At 44.0% G+C, this 13,004-nt stretch overlaps 1 non-coding gene across 1 annotated transcript; it reads right to left on the bottom strand.

Moving 5' to 3' along the window:
- Positions 1-593: 593 nt before the first annotated feature.
- On the bottom strand, positions 594-793 carry MIR159k (microRNA MIR159k). Its single transcript, NR_121127.1, has one exon. It is a non-coding gene; the product is annotated as a microRNA MIR159k (primary transcript).
- Between the last annotated feature and the right edge of the window lie 12,211 nt (positions 794-13,004).

Genomic DNA, 13,004 nt, shown 5'->3' with positions numbered 1-13,004 from the left:
ATTGGCACCCAACCTGGCGCCGGAACTTTGCAAGCCTCCGCACGGCCACAACCACAAGCTTTCACCTCCCGGTGGACTTGTTGAGAGCAGCAGCAGCACCAAGAACAAAGAATTGCAAATAGAAACTAGGAACTCCGATGGTACAAAAGACGAGGAGGGGCATCGAGAATTTTATTCAGAGAATGGCAAGTTGGCAACCCATCTCCTAGTGACCTAGTCCTAGCTACTATGTTTCTTCAGTTTCTTCTTCTCAAGACTCCCAACTTCACTTCAATGTACTACGTATAGCCCAGTTCCTCAACCTTGTGCTTCCTATCTCGCCCAAACTCCTCAGATTGTAACGAATCAGTTGTTCTTTATCTGTTTGGAAGGCTGTGCAATCGTATTGCTAACACCGCTAAAATGAAACAATGAACAGACGCTGCTGCTTGCTAGCCTATACGATCCGCTGTATTTGCAGGATATACATACATACATACCGTCATACCCTACTAAAACATGGAGAAATTGAATAAAACGTTCACGTATATAAGTTACAACAAAGTAAAAAAATAGCAAACATAAATCTGGGAAGAAAGTCATGGGAGCAAGATGCAGAGCTCCCTTCAATCCAAACAGCGGTCAACGAAGGGGACGATGCAGCTCCTCGGTCATGCAAACCACAAGCCCATCTCAAGCATCTCTCGCTCTCTCACGATCTTCTCTCTCTCTGATGAGATGGGACAGTGGGAACCATGAACGAGCAGTTGTACCACCCATCAGATCGACCGTTTATTGGTTTGAAGGGAGCACCGCCTTAAGACCAGACCGTCTAGTCTAGGGGATCAGGTCTAGTGAATCAAACTGCATCCTAGAACACCAGCATCTGCAGCACAAACAAACAACCACTTGTCCAGTTGTCATAGCGCTAATAAAAGATCTCCGAAGATAAAAACAAAAGATAGCAACATAGCTTAGCTGCTCAACTCGTCGCAGGCCGCAGCAATACATATACCACTCAAGGGCCGGTTCTTTCACTAGAGAACGTTGATTGATAGAAGAGACGGAAGAGCGTCGATTGATTGATGCGAGATAAGCATCGATTCATATTCACGCGAGTAGCATGGGAAGACGATGCTTGTGCTTGACTCATGCATGCATGCATGCATCTGGGCGGCCAAGCTAGGCTCTAGGGGACGGACGGAGAAGCACCATGGGAGAGGATTAGAGGAAGGATTCATTTCTTGCTGTGGACTGATGTTGGTGGGCGAAGGAGGAGGGGTGGCTTTATAAAGGGGCCAAGGGAAGCTTATTGGGGAAGGTGTTTACTGCCTGCCATTGGCGTAATTCATGCCTTCCTCGACCCGTCAACCGTTACTTCTACCTGCAGCCGTTTCCATCTTATTAGGCTAATCAGTAATCACAATGTCTATTTCATAAGACTCTTTTCAACACTGATATATCATCAAGAGTGTCCTGAAACTAAGAATGAAATAATGTCTTTCAACGCAAAATTTCACTTCACTATTATATAGATTAATATATCAATTAAATGCTGCAACTAAATAACCAATAGTAATCAATAAAATACGTAAAGATGAAACAAATCACTCCCAATGGATGTTTCACACGATTTTCATGTCTTTGGAAACAGGTTGACATGGTTTCATCTTCATGAAACAAATTTCATCACATGAAACTCATTTATCTTAAATACTATGCCATATCATCTAAAATAATGATGTGACACACTATTAAATATCAATGAAACCATTATGAAACTACCATTGTGAATAGCCTTAAGGGCCTGCTTAGTTTCTTTAATCTAGGGACTAAAGTTTAGTTAGGGACTAAAATTTAGTCCCTACCATACCCTGTTTGTTTATAGGGACTAAAAATATTCAGAGCACATTAAATAAATCATAAGAAGACCAAAATAACTCTTAGCATTCTCCCGCAATTAGTGCAACTAAAATAAATGAGACACAAAAAGTGAAATTAATATAGTTTAGTCCTGTTTAGTCACACCTTTAGGGACTATAGACTAAATCAGTTTCGTCCCTGTTTTAATCACGCAGTTTGACAATTTAGATACTAAATACGACTAAAATAAAGGAACTAATTTTGGGTTACTCAAACAAAACATAGCCTTATTATACGTACATATAAATGAACATATTTATACAATGGGCAACGACTGCTATGCAAGCAGTCCTTTTGTGCAAGTGAGCAAGCAAACTATCTGATCCATTAGATCGTGATCAAACCGTAGGTCACATTTAACATTTAAACGCTTCCACCACCAGCTCAATAATCTTTATAAAAAAACCCTAACAAACTATGGTTGTATCTATGGTTGGATCGTAATCTAATGGATTAGATGGTTTGCTTACACGCTTGCATAGAAGGACTGATTGCATAATAGTCGTTGCCTATACAATGAGTGATCTATTGACAAAGTAATTATTTATTTGTATTATTAACTATTACACAAAAACATCATTACCTGCAAGTTTAATGGGTCCCCGTTGGAAACGGGGATGTGTAGTGCTTTCTCATCTCGTCCTTGTTTACCCGTCAGTGGAGAATTTTTTGCTGTTCACATCCATGTGAGGAAAGAAACTTCTCTATCTCTATCCTCTAGGGCTCCTTTGGAACACAATGTAGGAAAAACACGAAAAACATAGGAATTGAGGTGTTAGATTTTTTTTCAATCCTATGGAAACTCAATCTGGATGGAAATCCATTTGGTAGCACCATAGGAAAGGAACCAGCACAGTTTGTCCATTAGTCTTTTTTTATATAAAAAGAAAAAGAAAATCCCTTTTCTCTTCGGTTGCCGCCAAACATGCAAAAGCTGAAAAGCAGTACAATTGAGAGCACCTAGAGGGGGGGGGGTGAATAGGTGATCCTGTAAAACTTAAGCTTATAGCCACAAAAACTTGTTAAGTGTTAGCACAATAAATGCCAAGTGGCTAGAAAGGAGTCTCAACAAAACACAATACCACAAGAGATCAATCACAGAGATGACACAGTGGTTTATCCCGTGGTTCGGCCAAGACCAACGCTTGCCTACTCCACGTTGTGGCGTCCCAACGGACGAGGGTTGCAATCAACCCCTCTCAAGCGGTCCAAAGACCCACTTGAATACCACGGTGTTTTGCTTGCTTTTTCTCAATCCCGTTTGCGAGGAATCTCCACAACTTGGAGCCTCTCGCCCTTACAATTGAAGTTCACAAAGAAACACAGAGCAAGGGGGAATGATCAACGCACACAAGACTTCAAAAGATCAGAGCAACAACACGCACACAAGTCGCAACAAGAGCTCGCAACACAACTCAAAGAGTTCACAACTCCACAAGAGCTCTATATGCTATCACAATGAAACGAATGCGCGAGATCGATGTCTTGGTGCTTAGGAATGTTGTAGGAATGCTTGGTTTTCCTCCATGCGCCTAGGGGTCCCTTTTATAGCCCCAAGGCAGCTAGGAGCCGTTGAGAACAAACCAGGAAGGCTGTCCTTGCCTTCTGTCGTCGGGCGCACCGGACAGTCCGGTGCACACCGGACACTGTCCGGTGCCCGATTTCCTTCCTTAAACAGCGCAGTCGACCGTTGTAGATCTGGGAGCCGTTGGCGCACCGGACAGTCCGGTGCACACCGGACAGTTCGGTGCCCCCTTCCGACCGTTGGCTCGGCCACGTGTCCTGCGCAGATCGCGCGGCCGACCGTTGGCCCGGCCGACCGTTGGCTCACCGGACAGTCCGGTGCACACCGGACGGTCCGGTGAATTTTAGCCGTACGTCGTCGGCGAATTCCCGAGAGCGGCCACTTCGCTCGAGGCAACCTGGCGCACCGGACACTGTGCGGTGCACCACCGGACAGTCCGGTGCCCCAGACCGAAACAGCCTCTTGGCTGTACACAGCCAACTCTCCTCTTTTCTTCTTCTTCCTGTTTCTGATACTTAGACAAGTATATTAGTACATAAAACCAATGTACTAAGACTTAGAAACATACCTTAGCTCTTGATTTGCACTTTGTTCATCCATGGGCATAGATTCACATTTAAGCACTTGAGTTGGCACTCAATCACCAAAATACTTAGAAATGGCCCAAGGGCACATTTCCCTTTCAATCTCCCCCTTTTTGGTGATTTATGCCAACACAACATAAAGCAACTAGAACAAGTGCAAAATCACTTCAAATAAAACTCAAATTGATTTTGATTCAATTTTGGCATATATGGATCATCCTTTGCCACCACTTGGTTTGTTTTTGCAAATCAAACTCAAATCTCTATCTCTAAGTCAAACACACATGTTGAAGCATATAGAGAGTTATCCCAAAAGAGATTGATCAAAGATTTCAAAAACTCCCCCTTTTTTTATAATCAACACTTCTCCCCACAAGAGGCCAACTTTTGACAAAAGAGACAATACAAGAGTTTTGACACCAAAAGCTCTATTCTACTATTTTCAAAGTTTCTCAAGTGGTAGCTGATCCATCTATTGCTTTGGCCTTTATTTTCTCCCCCTTTGGCATCAAGCACCAAAACGGGATCAATCTTGGCCCTTTAACCCCATTGCCTCACCAAAATCTTCAATTAAGAGTACAAAGGCAATAAGATCATAGAGATGAACTTGGAATAAGTTACCCTCTCATCGGAGTGCAGTGGAAGTCTTGCATGGTCCAAGTTCACCTTTCCCTTTCAATCCACCTTCGAGACTAAATCAAGCAAACTCAAGCAAATGGTTAGTCTCAAAGGGTCAAGTTGTAGCACATCTCCCCCTAAACATGTGCATCACTTTGCAACGGACTTGTGAGGTCCAGGGAGTGTTTGTACAACTTGAGCACCACAATAAGCAACAAAATGCAGAAAGGAACATGATCATAAGGCATAAACACATGTATGCTACAATTCAATCCAAGTTCCGCGAATCTAAGACATTTAGCTCACTGCGCAACCTGCAAAAGGTCTTCTCATCTAGAGGCTTGGTAAAGATATCGGCTAGCTGGTTCTCGGTGCTAACATGAAACACTTCGATATCTCCCTTTTGCTGGTGGTCTCTCAAAAAGTGATGTCGGATGTCTATGTGCTTTGTGCGGCTGTGTTCAACAGGATTTTCCGCCATGCGGATAGCACTCTCATTATCGCATAGGAGTGGGACTTTGCTCAGATTGTAGCCAAAGTCCCGGAGGGTTTGCCTCATCCAGAGTAGTTGCGCGCAACACTGTCCTGCGGCAACATACTCGGCCTCAGCGGTGGATAGGGCAACGGAGGTTTGTTTCTTAGAGTTCCATGACACCAGAGACCTTCCTAAGAATTGGCACGTCCCCGATGTACTCTTCCTATCGACCTTACATCCAGCATAGTCGGAATCTGAGTATCCAACCAAGTCAAAGGTAGACCCCTTTGGATACCAGAGCCCGAAGCAAGGCGTAGCAACCAAATATCTAAGAATTCGCTTCACCGCCACTAAGTGACACTCCTTAGGATCGGATTGAAATCTAGCACACATGCATACGCTAAGCATAATATCCGGTCTACTAGCACATAAATAAAGTAAAGACCCTATCATTGACCGGTATGCTTTTTGATCAACGGACTTACCTCCTTTGTTGAGGTCGGTGTGTCCGTCGGTCCCCATCGGAGTCTTTGCGGGCTTGGCGTCCTTCATCCCAAACCTCTTTAGCAGATCCTGCGTGTACTTAGTTTGGGAGATGAAGGTGCCATCTTTGAGTTGCTTCACTTGGAACCCAAGGAAGTAGTTCAACTCGCCCATCATCGACATCTCGAATTTCTGTGTCATCACCCTGCTAAACTCTTCACAAGACTTTTGGTTAGTAGAACCAAATATTATGTCATCGACATAAATTTGGCACACAAACAAATCACCATCACATGTCTTAGTGAACAGAGTTGGATCGGCTTTCCCAACTTTGAAAGCATTAGCAAGTAAAAAGTCTCTAAGGCATTCATACCATGCTCTTGGGGCTTGCTTAAGTCCATAGAGCGCCTTAGAGAGCTTACACACGTGGTCGGGGTACCGTTCATCCTCGAAGCCAGGGGGTTGCTCCACGTACACCTCCTCCTTGATTGGCCCGTTGAGGAAAGCGCTCTTCACATCCATTTGGAACAACCTGAAAGAATGGTGAGCGGCATATGCTAGCAAGATACGAATTGATTCTAGCCTAGCCACAGGAGCAAACGTCTCCTCAAAGTCCAAACCTGCGACTTGGGCATAACCTTTTGCCACAAGTCGAGCCTTGTTCCTCGTCACCACCCCGTGCTCGTCCTGTTTGTTGCGGAACACCCACTTGGTTCCCACAACATTTTGCTTCGGACGAGGCACCAGTGTCCAAACTTCATTGCGCTTGAAGTTGTTGAGCTCCTCCTGCATGGCCAACACCCAGTCCGGATCTAGCAAGGCCTCCTCTATCCTGAAAGGCTCAATAGAAGAGACAAAGGAGTAATGCTCACAAAAATTAACTAATCTAGATCGAGTAGTTACTCCCTTACTAATGTCACCCAAAATTTGGTCGACAGGATGATCCCTTTGAATCACCGCTCGGACTTGGGTTGGAGGTGCCGGTTGCGCATCTTCCTCCATCACATGATCATCTTGTGCTCCCCCTTGATCACACGCCTCCTGTTGATGAACCTGTTCATCGTCTTGAGTTGGGGGTTGCACCATAGTTGAGGAAGAAGGTTGATCTTGCTCCAATTGTTCCTGTGGTCGCACATCACCAATCGCCATGGTGCACATAGCGGCCGTTGGAACGTCTTCTTCATCTACATCATCAAGATCAACAGCTTGCTCTCCTGGAGAGCCATTAGTCTCATCAAATACAACGTCGATAGAGACTTCAACCAAACCCGATGATTTGTTGAAGACTCTATACGCCTTTGTATTTGAGTCATAACCTAACAAAAACCCTTCTACTGCTTTGGGAGCAAATTTAGAATTTCTACCCTTCTTCACTAGAATGTAGCACTTGCTCCCAAATACACGAAAGTACGATACATTGGGTTTGTTACCGGTTAGAAGCTCATATGACGTCTTCTTGAGGAGGCGGTGAAGGTAGACCCTGTTGATGGCGTGGCAAGCCGTGTTCACGGCTTCCGACCAAAAACGCTCGGGGGTCTTGAATTCTCCAAGCATAGTCCTCGCCATGTCGATTAGCGTCCTGTTCTTCCTCTCTACCACACCATTTTGCTGTGGTGTGTAGGGAGCGGAGAACTCGTGCTTGATCCCTTCCTCCTCAAGGAACTCTTCCACTTGAAGGTTCTTGAACTCCGACCCGTTGTCGCTCCTTATCTTCTTCACCTTGAGCTCAAACTCATTTTGAGCTCTCCCGAGGAAGCGCTTGAGGGTCCCTTGGGTTTCAGACTTATCCTGCAAAAAGAACACCCAAGTGAAGCGGGAAAAGTCATCAACAATAACTAGACCATACTTACTTCCTCCTATGCTCAGATAGGCGACGGGTCCGAAGAGGTCCATGTGTAGCAGCTCCAGGGGTCTTGATGTGGTCATCACATTCTTGCTGTGATGTGCTCCTCCCACTTGTTTACCTGCTTGACAAGCTGCACAAGGTCTATCTTTTTCGAATTGTACGTTAGTCAAACCTATCACATGTTCTCCCTTTAGAAGCTTGTGAAGGTTCTTCATCCCCACATGTGCTAAGCGGCGATGCCACAGCCAGCCCATGCTAGTCTTAGCTATTAAGCATGCATCTAGACCGGCCTCTTCTTTTGCAAAATCAACTAGGTAAAGTTTGCCGTCTAATACACCCTTAAAAGCTAGTGAACCATCACATCTTCTAAAGACAGACACATCTACATTTGTAAATAGACAGTTATACCCCATGTTGCATAATTGACTAACAGATAGCAAATTATATCCAAGAGACTCTACTAAAAACACATTAGAGATAGAGTGCTCATTAGAAATTGCAATTTTACCTAACCCTTTTACCTTGCCTTGATTCCCATCACCGAATATAATTGAATCTTGGGAATCTATATTCTTGACGTAGGAGGTGAACATCTTCTTCTCCCCCGTCATATGGTTTGTGCATCCGCTATCAATAATCCAGCTTGAACCCCCGGATGCATAAACCTGCAAGGCAAATTTAGGCTTGAGACTTAGGTACCCAACTCTTGTTGGGTCCTACAAGGTTAGTGCAAATATACTTAGGGACCCAAATGCAAGTTTTGTCTCCCTTGCATTTTGCCCCTAACTTCCTAGCAACTATCTTCCTATCCTTTCTACAAATAGCAAAGGAAGCATTTAGGGCATGATAAATTGTAGAAGGTCCATGAACTTTCCTATGGGCATTAACAACATTTCTCCTAGGCATATTGTGAATAACATTTCTTCTACCAACCTTTCTATCATGCACAACATGAGAACTAGAAGCAGTCATAGCATAAGAATCATAAGCATGTGAATCAAAAGCATCATAACTTCTAAAAGCATTTCTAGAATTTTTCCTATCATGATACAAAAAGGCATGGTTCTTTTTAGCACTAGTAGCCATAGGGGCCTTCCCTTTCTCCTTAGCGGGAATGGGAGCCTTATGGCTTGTTAAGTTCTTGGCTTCCCTTTTGAAGCCAAGTCCATCCTTAATTGAGGGGTGTCTACCAATCGTGTAGGCATCCCTTGCAAATTTTAGCTTATCAAACTCGCTTTTGCTAGCCTTAAGTTGAGCATTAAGACTAGCCACTTCATTATTCAAATTAGAAATTGAAACTAGATGTTTACTACAAGCATCAACATTAAGATCTTTACACCTAGTGCACGTTTCAACAATTTCTACACAAGATGTTGATTTACTAGCTACTTCTAGTTTAGCATTTAAGTCATCATTAACACTCTTTAAAGTAGCAATGTTTTCATGACAAGAAGATAATTCACTAGAAAGCACTTCATTTCTTTTAACTTCTAAAGCATAGGATTTTTGTGCCTCTACAAACTTATCATGTTCATCATACAACAAATCCTCTTGCTTTTCTAAAAGCCTATCCTTTTCATTCAAGGCATCAATCAATTCATTGATTTTATCAATTTTATTTCTATCCAATCCCTTGAACAAACTAGAGTAATCTATTTCATCATCACTAGACTCATCGTCACTAGAAGAATCATAAGTGACATCATTACGAGTGATTACCTTCTTCTCTCTTGCCATGAGGCAAGTGTGACGCTCGTTGGGGAAGAGGGATGACTTGTTGAATGCAGTGGCGACGAGTCCCTCATTGTCGGAGTCAGACGAGGAGCAGTCCGAATCCCACTCCTTGCCAAGATGAGCCTCGCCCTTTGCCTTCTTATAATTCTTCTTCTTCTCCCTCTTGTTCCCTTGGTCCTGATCACTATCATTGTCGGGACAGTTAGCAATAAAATGACCAAGCTTACCGCATTTGAAGCACGAACGCTTCCCCTTGGCTTTGGTCTTGCTTGGCTGTCCCTTGCGACCTTTAAGCGCCGTCTTGAATCTTTTGATGATGAGAGCCATCTCTTCATCATTAAGTCCGGCCGCCTCAATTTGTGCCACCCTGCTAGGTAGCGCCTCCTTGCTTCTTGTTGCCTTGATAGCAAGGGGTTGAGGCTCGTTGATTGGTCCATTCAAGGCGTCGTCCACATATCTTGCCTCCTTGATCATCATCCGCCCGCTTACGAATTTTCCGAGTACCTCCTCGGGCGTCATCTTCGTGTACCTGGGATTCTCACGAATATTGTTCACGAGATGAGGATCAAGAACGGTAAATGACCTTAGCATTAGGCGGACGACGTCGTGATCCGTCCATCGCGTGCTTCCGTAGCTCCTTATTTTGTTGATAAGGATCTTGAGCCGGTTGTATGTTTGCGTCGGCTCCTCGCCCCTTATCATCGCGAATCGTCCGAGCTCGCCCTCCACCAACTCCATCTTGGTGAGTAAGGTGACATCATTCCCTTCATGAGAGATTTTGAGGGTGTCCCAAATCTGCTTGGCATTGTCCAAGCCGCTCACCTTGTGATACTCGTCCCTGCACAAAGAGGCTAGCAACACAGTAGTAGCTTGTGCATTTTTATGGATCTGTTCATTAATAAATGAAGGACTATCCGAGCTATCAAATTTCATTCCACTTTCCACAATCTCCCAAATGCTTGGATGGAGAGAAAATAGGTGTGTACGCATTTTGTGACTCCAAAATCCGTAGTCCTCTCCATCAAAGTGAGGAGGCTTGCCAAGTGGAATGGGGAGCAAATGAGCATTTGAGCTGTGCGGAATGCGCGAATAATCAAAAGAAAAGTTTGAGTTAACCGTCTTTTGTTTGTCATAGTCGTCGTCCTTGTGGGAAGAAGTAGACTCGTCGCTGTCGTAGTAGATGATCTCCTTGATACGTCTTGTCTTCTTCTTCTTCCCATCTTTACGTCTGTGGCCCGAGCCAGAGTCGTTGGATTTGTCATCTTTTGGCTCGTTGACGAAGGACTCCTTTTCCTTGTCGTTGATCACGATTCCCTTCCCCTTAGGATCCATCTCTTCGGGCGGTTAGTCCCTTTCTTGAAGAGAACGACTCTGATACCAATTGAGAGCACCTAGAGGGGGGGGGGGTGAATAGGTGATCCTGTAAAACTTAAGCTTATAGCCACAAAAACTTGTTAAGTGTTAGCACAATAAATGCCAAGTGGCTAGAAAGGAGTCTCAACAAAACACAATACCACAAGAGATCAATCACAGAGATGACACAGTGGTTTATCCCGTGGTTCGGCCAAGACCAACGCTTGCCTACTCCACGTTGTGGCGTCCCAACGGACGAGGGTTGCAATCAACCCCTCTCAAGCGGTCCAAAGACCCACTTGAATACCACGGTGTTTAGCTTGCTTTTTCTCAATCCCGTTTGCGAGGAATCTCCACAACTTGGAGCCTCTCGCCCTTACAATTGAAGTTCACAAAGAAACACAGAGCAAGGGGGAATGATCAACGCACACAAGACTTCAAAAGATCAGAGCAACAACACACACACAAGTCGCAACAAGAGCTCGCAACACAACTCAAAGAGTTCACAACTCCACAAGAGCTCTATATGCTATCACAATGAAACGAATGCGCGAGATCGATGTCTTGGTGCTTAGGAATGTTGTAGGAATGCTTGGTTTTCCTCCATGCGCCTAGGGGTCCCTTTTATAGCCCCAAGGCAGCTAGGAGCCGTTGAGAACAAACCAGGAAGGCTGTCCTTGCCTTCTGTCGTCGGGCGCACCGGACAGTCCGGTGCACACCGGACACTGTCCGGTGCCTGATTTCCTTCCTTAAACAGCGCAGTCGACCGTTGTAGATCTCGGAGCCGTTGGCGCACCGGACAGTCCGGTGCACACCGGACAGTCCGGTGCCCCCTTCCGACCGTTGGCTCGGCCACGTGTCCTGCGCAGATCGCGCGGCCGACCGTTGGCCCGGCCGACCGTTGGCTCACCGGACAGTCCGGTGCACACCGGACGGTCCGGTGAATTTTAGCCATACGTCGTCGGCGAATTCCCGAGAGCGGCCACTTCGCTCGAGGCAACCTGGCGCACCGGACACTGTCCGGTGCACCACCGGACAGTCCGGTGCCCCAGACCGAAACAGCCTCTTGGCTGTACACAGCCAACTCTCCTCTTTTCTTCTTCTTCCTGTTTCTGATACTTAGACAAGTATATTAGTACATAAAACCAATGTACTAAGACTTAGAAACATACCTTAGCTCTTGATTTGCACTTTGTCCATCCATGGGCATAGATTCACATTTAAGCACTTGAGTTGGCACTCAATCACCAAAATACTTAGAAATGGCCCAAGGGCACATTTCCCTTTCAACATATCCACAAGAAAATCAATGAGTCAAAGGAGAAATAATGAAAGAACAATTTGCACAGTTATTGAGCTCTGTTGTGGGAGCAAAACATCAGACATGTCCATAAAATAACTATGAACTGCAATCTAAATATCTCATCCATCTTGTGCCTACAATCTAAATATCTCATTCAGAACATGAACTGCATAGAGTAAAATGTTATTTATAATGGGTCAGCCATGGTGAAAACTAAGATATCCTAAATGAGATATTTAGTTATATATGAGAAAGTGTTTAAGTGCTATAGTAAATTGCAGGTTCTAATGTATATCTTAAACACATCAAAGAGTTTGATATCAAAATACTATAATTGATAATTCATAGTTGATAACTGATGACATAATACATGAGTTGCTTACTTGCTTGTCTCAAACAAACATGTAAAATAAAAGGGTCAGTAGTTAACCTAGGAATTCTGATAGCCATCAATTTCATTTCATTATCTTCTTGCATCTAATCTGTGCCGATCAAAACTCATCTTTATCTGTCAAATAACCACGCATAGCATACTCAGGAGCCATGTATCCGCTGCATGGACACAAAATGATCAAGTCACTGCAATTCAATACATTTACTAAAACAATTAGCAGAAAAATAATTTCATCATTTGTTCAAATAGGAACTGATTAACAACATTAAGAGTCTTAATTCAAGGTAAGACCTCTGTCAGTATGCTGTTGGTTCCATCTTTTTTGTTTATGATTATATGCAGGAATGACACCCCATATGTATGTGGTTTCTTCCAGACTCTGTGACTCTTATCCAATGAATTATGTTTTCTTTGGGTTCCCATTGTTTATCCTTAGGTTGGTTGCAATGTTATTGTTACCATTGCTATAGATTGCCTTCCCTCCTAGAGCTTCTTATTTGTACGCTTGTAGGTCAATCAGATGTGTGGATGTGATTGTCTATTTCAACAAAAAAAGGAGTGTTGGAGACTCGTTCTCAAGTGCTCTGTCTTAAGAACAAGGCAACATAAAATGTTAAATGTCAACATCCTTCGTCCATGAAACATTATTCCCTTGAGGATAATGGGTCTTGGACGAAGGTTGATGAGAGTAAAATTACGAAGTTTAGATCTTCGTACTAAGATTTCAATAGATATTGCAAGATGACATAAAATAAAAGGTACAAAAGAGATAAACAAGTCATAGACG

The sequence above is a fragment of the Zea mays genome, chromosome 8 (genome assembly GCF_902167145.1).
Source record: "Zea mays cultivar B73 chromosome 8, Zm-B73-REFERENCE-NAM-5.0, whole genome shotgun sequence".
NCBI lineage: Eukaryota > Viridiplantae > Streptophyta > Magnoliopsida > Poales > Poaceae > Zea > Zea mays.
This window is presented reverse-complemented; position numbering and strand designations above follow the sequence as displayed.